The sequence below is a fragment of the Rhagoletis zephyria genome, unplaced genomic scaffold (genome assembly GCF_001687245.7).
Source record: "Rhagoletis zephyria isolate East Lansing unplaced genomic scaffold, Rhagoletis_zephyria_1.1 Rzeph_scaffold_08910, whole genome shotgun sequence".
In the NCBI taxonomy this organism is placed as follows: Eukaryota; Metazoa; Arthropoda; class Insecta; order Diptera; family Tephritidae; genus Rhagoletis; species Rhagoletis zephyria.
The window spans coordinates 91-8,094 of record NW_016165989.1 but is presented as its reverse complement, the minus strand read 5'-3'; the positions used below and the strand labels follow the sequence as shown (position 1 = coordinate 8,094).

The window sequence follows — 8,004 nt, the reverse complement described above, 5'->3', positions numbered from 1 at the left end:
TGGCATTACAACCGGCGACTTCTTCAGCGACTTTAATTTATGCTTCTGCTTGCAATTTTCCTGATTGTGGCTAAATTACGACCAAAATTAAACTATTATGGTCTATGTATCTTTAAGATAGAATACATTTGTTTATTACCTTGTCAAAGTTAAGTGGCATTTAGTGCGTTGCATGTTTAGATATATGTACATATATGTAAGTATGTGCGCACCTACATGTGNTTGGTTAGGGCCCTTATGACGGCCTAGAAGTCTGAAAAGTTAGCTATCTACAAAGGCGCCTCTCAAACCCTTTTCAAAATTCAATCTGGCGCATACTGAGATCGTTGGTTCCTAGGACTGAAAGACTGTGCAATAAAAGCCCATTTAATCAAAGTCTCCTGATCCAGAACACATCCTAATCCCACACTCAAGACGGCCATAAGTCAGCACATTATAATTTCCACCTAAATGTACGGCACGTGCATTCAAAAGGGGTAATTGCCAAAAAAATGGAAACGATAACACCTAAACCTTATCCTAAAGCTTCTTTGCATACTCGACTCCATGGGGAAGATCTGATGTTTTGTCACCAAAGTAGTTCGGCTTTCGTAAATCAAAAGTCAATAGCAATTAAAAGTCACCCTAAACTTAAAAAATGCTTTTAGTACGGCCCAGTTTCCGTGGTTCCATAAGGCTCGCTGCTGTCATCACTGTTTTAGAACGTGATGTATAATGCAGAGGCAACGACCGGTTTATTCCATTTCCCGCGATCCAATCTCTGTGTTTGGTTAAGAGCGTACGTCGGAAAATAATGTAGGCCAGATGATAGAATCCACTGGAAAATGGGAAGCAGTGAACAATGCAGTCACGTAGATTTCGACCTAATTGAGAAGAGCGACGAAATTGACATTACATAACTCCCCGCATTAGTCATGGCAACACGGATATTTGGAAACTAGCAAACCTCCATAATCGAAATAAGTGGGAGGAGCATGTGGAGACTTGCAACTTCGCCTCTGGTGTGAGTAAACTTTGGTCAGCCTTGAGGACATTGTCGAACCCGACGAAGCGCAACGATGGAGTGCCAACACTCAGTGCGCCTCGTTATTGCACCAGCGGAAAGGTTCAGGTAGTCATCGGAAAGGCGCAAGCCTCCATTGGACCCTGTGGAAGTAGATTATTTCTCCAAGATTCTAAATTTGTCCATGGCGACTGTCATTGTTACGGACGTCGGGAAAACGTGGAGAGTGTCCACTGCTTGAACAGGGGAAATCAGTCAACAAAGGAGAGTATTATCGTCCGTTAACACTTCTTTCGCTGATAGCGAAGACACTTGAGGCCTTGCTATTTCCCTTATCTTATTCTGACGACTGTTATACCTCGATCTTGCACGACGTTGTCGATAGTCTGCTCTCTTTCTCCGCGCACACGCCGCATTTTTTAATAGAGTAAGAAACATTTTTGATAACATACAAGGCAATTGGCCGGTCGGTTTCCTGCTATGCAGCGCCCGCATAGTCGCTAGGATGAAGCAACAGACCTGCCAAAAGACGACACTCCGGACTACCATGGGATGCTTTCTTCTGTCGCCACAGCACCACCTACACGAGGAGACCCAAATGGTCCTCCTCAAGCGGCGCTAGACAATGCTATGTCAGCAGTGCCTATTAGGGTGGCACAGACGTGGGGACTTGAACGTGGCTGCTGAGCCCTCGCCTAGGCACGTCAGAAGTCATCATTACGAACTTACGGACGAAGTCAAGAGATTCGTAAAACAATCTCAAGGAGTCCGTCACGACTTACACCGACTCCCGGCCTTTTAATGCCGGTTTGGGAATACAGATATCAGACTTTTAGAGACTAATCTTCGTCTGCCTGGGGAGACTTACGCCACAATAACCCAAACTTAGCTCTGGATACTGCAGCAGACTAAGCTGCTATCTGAGTAAATGCAAATGTGCCCAATGAGTGCCCCGCATGCAGAGAGTCAGCTCATGACTCGCAACATATCTTCCAATGCCCCCTAAACCTACTCAATTAACGCCCCTCGACTTTTGGTTCAACCCAGTCGTAGGGCCATACTTCCTGGGCCTCCCGTTAGTTGAACTTGATGACAACGATTGAGTGACAAGCCATTCTATGCAGGCACAACGTTATAGAACTATATATAAATGGTGATAGATCAAATATATATATATTTGTCGAGATTATAGCAGCTGAGACAAGTACAATATGCATAAAGAACTAGTGCAAGAAGGTATGTAAGTGACAACGAGGACGGGGACGAAGGGACCCGACAAGGGTAGGGTGTGTTTTCCGAGGATAAAGGATGCAAAAAATAACGGTCTGCACCGGGGCTGCAACGAACGCAAAGCGTTGCGTTTAAACCACCATTCGATCAAATATTTGACAGTAGGGGATCGGTCATTGACGGTGAAAGGTTTAATGGCGTTAAAGTCCCACACTTACGGTTCTGGGGTTATGCTTTGGATGCTTCCTCCTCGATAAAAAATACATAAATAAATAAATACATATGTGCCGCGGTCATATATGTAATACTCCTCTATTGGCAGTAAGAGCTAGTACCGTCCGAAAACATTACAGTCCATATAGATATATAAATAAACACGTACGAAAGAACGGAACAAATGCGTTTATAAGTAAATACCCTGCAAAAAGTGGCACAGTACTAGTACAGGACTACTCTACCTTGTAACCAACACTAGTAAACAAAATGGTGGAATTATATGGAAAAATTAACATTGCGATGTCATTGGACCTGACCACCTCTGGTCCAACGCTGCATAACATGGGACCACTTTTGGTCCACCACTGCATAACATGGGCACATCCGGCAACCGAATAATATTGACGATCGGCCACGAAGAGGTGGTGTTCAACACATATATCAGTTTTTTACGTTTGAAGTGGTCCAGGTCAGCATAACAAGTTACTAGTATGCAACCTGGTCCTTTTGCTCATGCCTTAGAACTACGACCCAGTGGACCACTTGGTCCTCAAATTTTTGCAGGGCATGTACACAATACATTCACAAAAACGGTACTAGACTGACTCGCTTTGGTTTCGGGATGCTTACACACTGAGAAGTTAGCCAATATAGAAGTATTACATATACGACCGCGCTCTACTCCTCCAAATTAAACTTAATTCATTTCTTATCGCCGAACAATAAACAAACACGAACGGGTTACAAGATGTTTGACTGCGATAAAAGTAAAATCGCACAAAATTTGTCGGTTAAACTGCACTTCTCTCCCCACATTTAACTTTATGCGCCTGTATATGTACATACATACGCATCTATATATCTCCTTCATACAAATATACAATCACTTGTCAAGTGCATACAAGAAAGTAGTCAGTTGATGCACTGGAACCCCAAAAAACGCTCGCGTGCCTCCAGCAACTTTCCTGCATCCAAACGCAACTATCCTCAAACAGAGCTCCCTAAATGCACTTGCAGCAAAAAGTGCATGCACCTGTGCAGCCGCTGGTTTGCTGCCATTGCAGCTTACGCGCTTGCGACGTGCACACGCGTGTCGTGTTGCCTCACAGTTAACGATGTGCAAACATTGCATGGCCATTGCCACTGCCACCGTGTGCTGCCTACAGAAGCTGTGTGTGAGATGCATCATTGGCTGCTGCAGCTCCCCGGCAATCGATGATGCACGCAGGCAAGTGGCTGCTGTCAGCTACCGCAATTTTCAAGTAAGGCAGGGCAGCAGCTGGCATGTTTTTGCAGCGTACAGCCGCTGCGTGTCACAAACCCACAGCCGGCGTGGCAGACGCGCAGTTCTCTTACGATTTTTGATTAATTGCATTTTGGCATTTAATTGGTCGAATGTAATTAAGTTGTTCATAAATTCAATGAGAATGACCAAAACGCAGCGAGCAAAGAGCGGAGTGTTTGCGGTTTCTTAAAGTTGCGTGTGCGCCTGCGGGCAACATGTTTCATGCCACATTTTGTTGACTCCGATTCTTTTCGTGCGCTTTACAGTATGCCAAATCCAGTTTAACAGCACTTTGATTGAAATGCCAACGAATCGAATGGCATGGATGAAGTTCAGAACTCGAAAAAAGTATATATATTTGTATATATGCAACCGATAGTCACGCAGTCGAAATGCGCCTTTGCTTTGGGTTGTTGGTGGGGCACTAGAGGGGAATACATACAAAGTTGGCATGTAGCTAGTGAGCAGATCGGCACGTTGTTTCCATGAAATCACCAATCAAATTCGCACATTCTGCGCATGCGCATGTGCAACATGCGCTTCTCGCAAGCAAAAAAAATTCTTTTTTACAATGCTTTTTTTTTATATTTGCTTTAGTGTACACATTTAAAGGCATCGATCGACATCATTACCCGCTACTCTGACAGTGTGTTTTGCATTTGCGTTTTTTTTTTCTTTCCTCATTTACCCCCCTTTTTGCACCAAATTCTGCGTTTCGCGTGTCCTTTCGCAGCCGCCTTCACCTGCATCGATAGCTGCCACTTGCCGTAACCATCAACCTTCCAACCAATACGACCACCTTCAAGCGCATTCGCAGCGTTGCAGTCATCGAGATGCGAATCGTTTTGCATGCGTTGTTGTTGTCGTTGTTGTAGTCGCATGTGCGCATGACTTGTCTACCTACCTACCTTTTAGTTTGTCTGTCTGTCTGTCTGCTTTTCGTCGTGTTCATTAACGCTTCTTATTAAGCTAAAACAACAACAACATCAACAAAAAGCGATCTTCTTTGGTAGCGTTACTCTTTTTTATTGACTCAACTTTTGATTAAATGACCAGAGATTACGCAGAATTTCGCCACACAGTGTGTTGCAACTCAATGCTATTTACATAGGGCCATATATTCATTACTTTGTTGGTGCGTGCATTTGTGCAAAGATTGGTGATGCAAATGAAGTGTGAAATTGTGACAGGACTACTTACGTAAAAATTTAAATCCATATATGTATACACCCATTCGTATGTATGTAGGTCGCACAGTGTGAGATTTAGTCAATCTAGAACGCCAAAATGAAAAAAATGTGCTTGTAAATCTATCATTTTATTTAGTTTGTTAGAAAAGATCCCAATTGTTAAGAAAACAAGCATAAAAGAGAATAAAAGAAATGTCATTGGTATGATAACAGCTATCAAACTTAACTTATGAAATTTGCTTGAGTGAGATAAAAGTGCAAAGCCATAATTTAATATACATATATCGGCTTGAAATTTGGCATGCGTGCTAATAAAAACATGGCTATGGAGAACTTGTTCCAAATATTTAAAAAGAGGACTAGTTTCGAGCTATCCCAAAAAAAAACTCGGTCTTTACAGGGTGTGCCAGTGATAAGTGCTTTTCATTTAGGATATGATAGGTGAGCTCTAGACCTTGGGAGTTGGAGATCGGCAATAGTTCTGGAAAAAATTTCACGTCTCTTTTTAGCTAATTGTATCAGATTTTTAGAGAAAAATATATTTGTTTTACTATCGCGGCCATTTTGGCATAAAAAAGGTCCTTTTAAACAATATTTTTTAATGTTTTTTTTTTCAAAATCGGCATGAAATCTCGTTCAAATTTGCCCAATAAATGGATAAAAATTTTTTGGTTTTACTCCGGAAAAAATTGTCTCCAACTAGTCTTTTTATGCAGAGTTCGGAACTAGTCCCCTTCGATACTAGTTGGAGCTTATGTTCTTCTTAAAAATCATGCCAAATTGCAAGTTGATATCTCAAGAACTTTGGCTAAAATAGAATTTCGACGTCCTAGATTGGCAAAATCTTACACTGTGCGTCGATGACGTGAAGTACGCTTTTAATTAATGGTTTTTTGATGATACAAGTAGCAACAATAAACTATAAACACATTTCCAGTAGATTAATACTGGTTCGAGAAGTAAATCAGTTGAATAAAAAAAACGAGACATTTTTAATACGACTATTCCAAATTAAACGTAACAATATTCTGCTTGACGGCCTTCGATTATGTAAAATTTTTGCACACAGCCTAATTTCATACTAAAACAGACAGGAATGAACCTCAAAAATGTTACCGAATAACTTCGGACCACCTTAACCGATTTCTATAATTTTTTAAATTGGTTTGACTCGTTTACCGTACAATCTTGAGTATTTTGCAAAAATTAAAAAAATAAATCGCAATTTACTCGAAATTTACATTGAATTTTGATTCGGATTCAGCTGGTCGAAATAAATGTCGGTCTGGTTAAATGCAAATACCACATTATTTTGTGTGCTGGTTTTATTGATTTTTATTTTATTGGGTTATTGACATAAACATTTTATTCTTAACATGGTTTTGTGCATTGCGATTTTTTTTTTTATATTTCTAATAGGTGCAATTTTATACTACCTTTCATACATAGAGAAGCTTTCAGCCTTTATAATATAACGAAGGTCTGGCCGACGCTGGCTCTTGCATTATATTCTGTACTCTCCTTATGGCCTTTGTTAAGATTAATTTACAATTTAAACATACAAAGTTGTGGGGAAAGCAAAATGTTTTCTCTTGAATGACATACAAACAGAAATAAAGTTACCTAAAATGGAGTTTTGGGCCAAAAGTCCAGATTTTGAAGGTCAATTCGAAACTCAGAATATGCAGATTTCTTCTGCTTGATTAGACCTACGCGACAAGTGTAAGCCTCGAAAAAAAAGAATAATAATTTTATTTTTACTTTGTCCCAAATGGTAATTATAATTAAAGATCTACAATTTCCCATACATACTACATATTTCTTATTTGCTAATCAAGTACACAAAGTACATAATTTTATTTTGAGTTAAAAAATAAGTATCTTTTTCAGTTAAAAAAAAAGAAGTCTCCCCCGTGACAATGCATCTTTTGGAGCATTGCCGTGACCAGGATTCGAACCTGGGTTACTACGGCCACAACGTAGGGTCCTAACCACTAGACGATCACGGCTATGGGAGACTTGTTAGCGACGCGAGCAAACTGCAGACAACAGCCGCAAGCCAGCCAAACCAGCTCTTATTCGTTTGTTTAAGTTTAGCGAATACTGCTTGGAGAGCTGCTGTTATTTCCACCACCATCGACTCTTTTATCTTGAAGTTTGTGTATTTGTATGTATGTATGTACGCATGTAGTTTATTTCATAGCGAGGCACTGCTTTGCCCACAGTACGTCTACCCTGCTTAATCGACTTTAAATTTGCTTGCATTGCGCAAGTCCGTCGAAACTGGAGTGGAGCGCCATCTGGTTGTTGCTGTATTCTAATAATTATTAATAGATTTGTACGCCACATACATAGGTACATATGTACATAAAGTGATATTTATTGCTGAACTGATATTTATAGGTTGATCTCATTTAATTTTGAAAAAAAAAATCAGCGAACTACGTATGTATGTATGTTTAGATTTTTTTAAATTAAACATACGAATTAAATATACACTTAAGCCAGTTTCACCAAAGCAATTTAAGTGAAAAATGATTTTAATTTTTTGAACTTTATATCGATGGCTGAGTGGAAGATCGACCTATCTCGGCAGCCAGTTCGAAAACGCTCTATCTCAAAAAACTTTTCAAAAACACCCTATCTCAAACTTCGGTTCAAAAACGCCCTAACTCACTTCAAAATGTATTGAAAATATGCTGATACAGGGCGTTTTTGAATCGGCAGCTGAGATAGGGCGTTTTTGAAACGATTTCTGAAATAGGGCGTTCTTGAAAAGTTTTTTGAGATAGAATGTTTTTGAACTGGCTGCCGAGATAGGTCGATCTTCCACTCAGCCATCGATATGGAAATTAACAGAAAATAACAAATCATTTTCCATAAAATTGCTGACGAAACCGGCCGTAGATGTGCCAGTTGCTGTCGAAATTCGACCGTTTTTCTAATTTTTCAAGACCATTGCTGGGTTCTCTTAACGTAGCAGGTCCAAAATCCGATAACTCAACAAAATTCGAGTGAGAAATTTAGATAATTAAAAAAAAATAGATATCTGTGCGCTTAGAGGGTTCAATAAATTTCCA

At 40.2% G+C, this 8,004-nt stretch overlaps 1 non-coding gene across 1 annotated transcript; it reads right to left on the bottom strand.

The window, feature by feature from the left end:
* Positions 1–6,861: 6,861 nt before the first annotated feature.
* On the bottom strand, positions 6,862–6,933 carry TRNAH-GUG (transfer RNA histidin (anticodon GUG)). The gene has a single exon. It is a non-coding gene; the product is annotated as a tRNA-His (tRNA).
* Between the last annotated feature and the right edge of the window lie 1,071 nt (positions 6,934–8,004).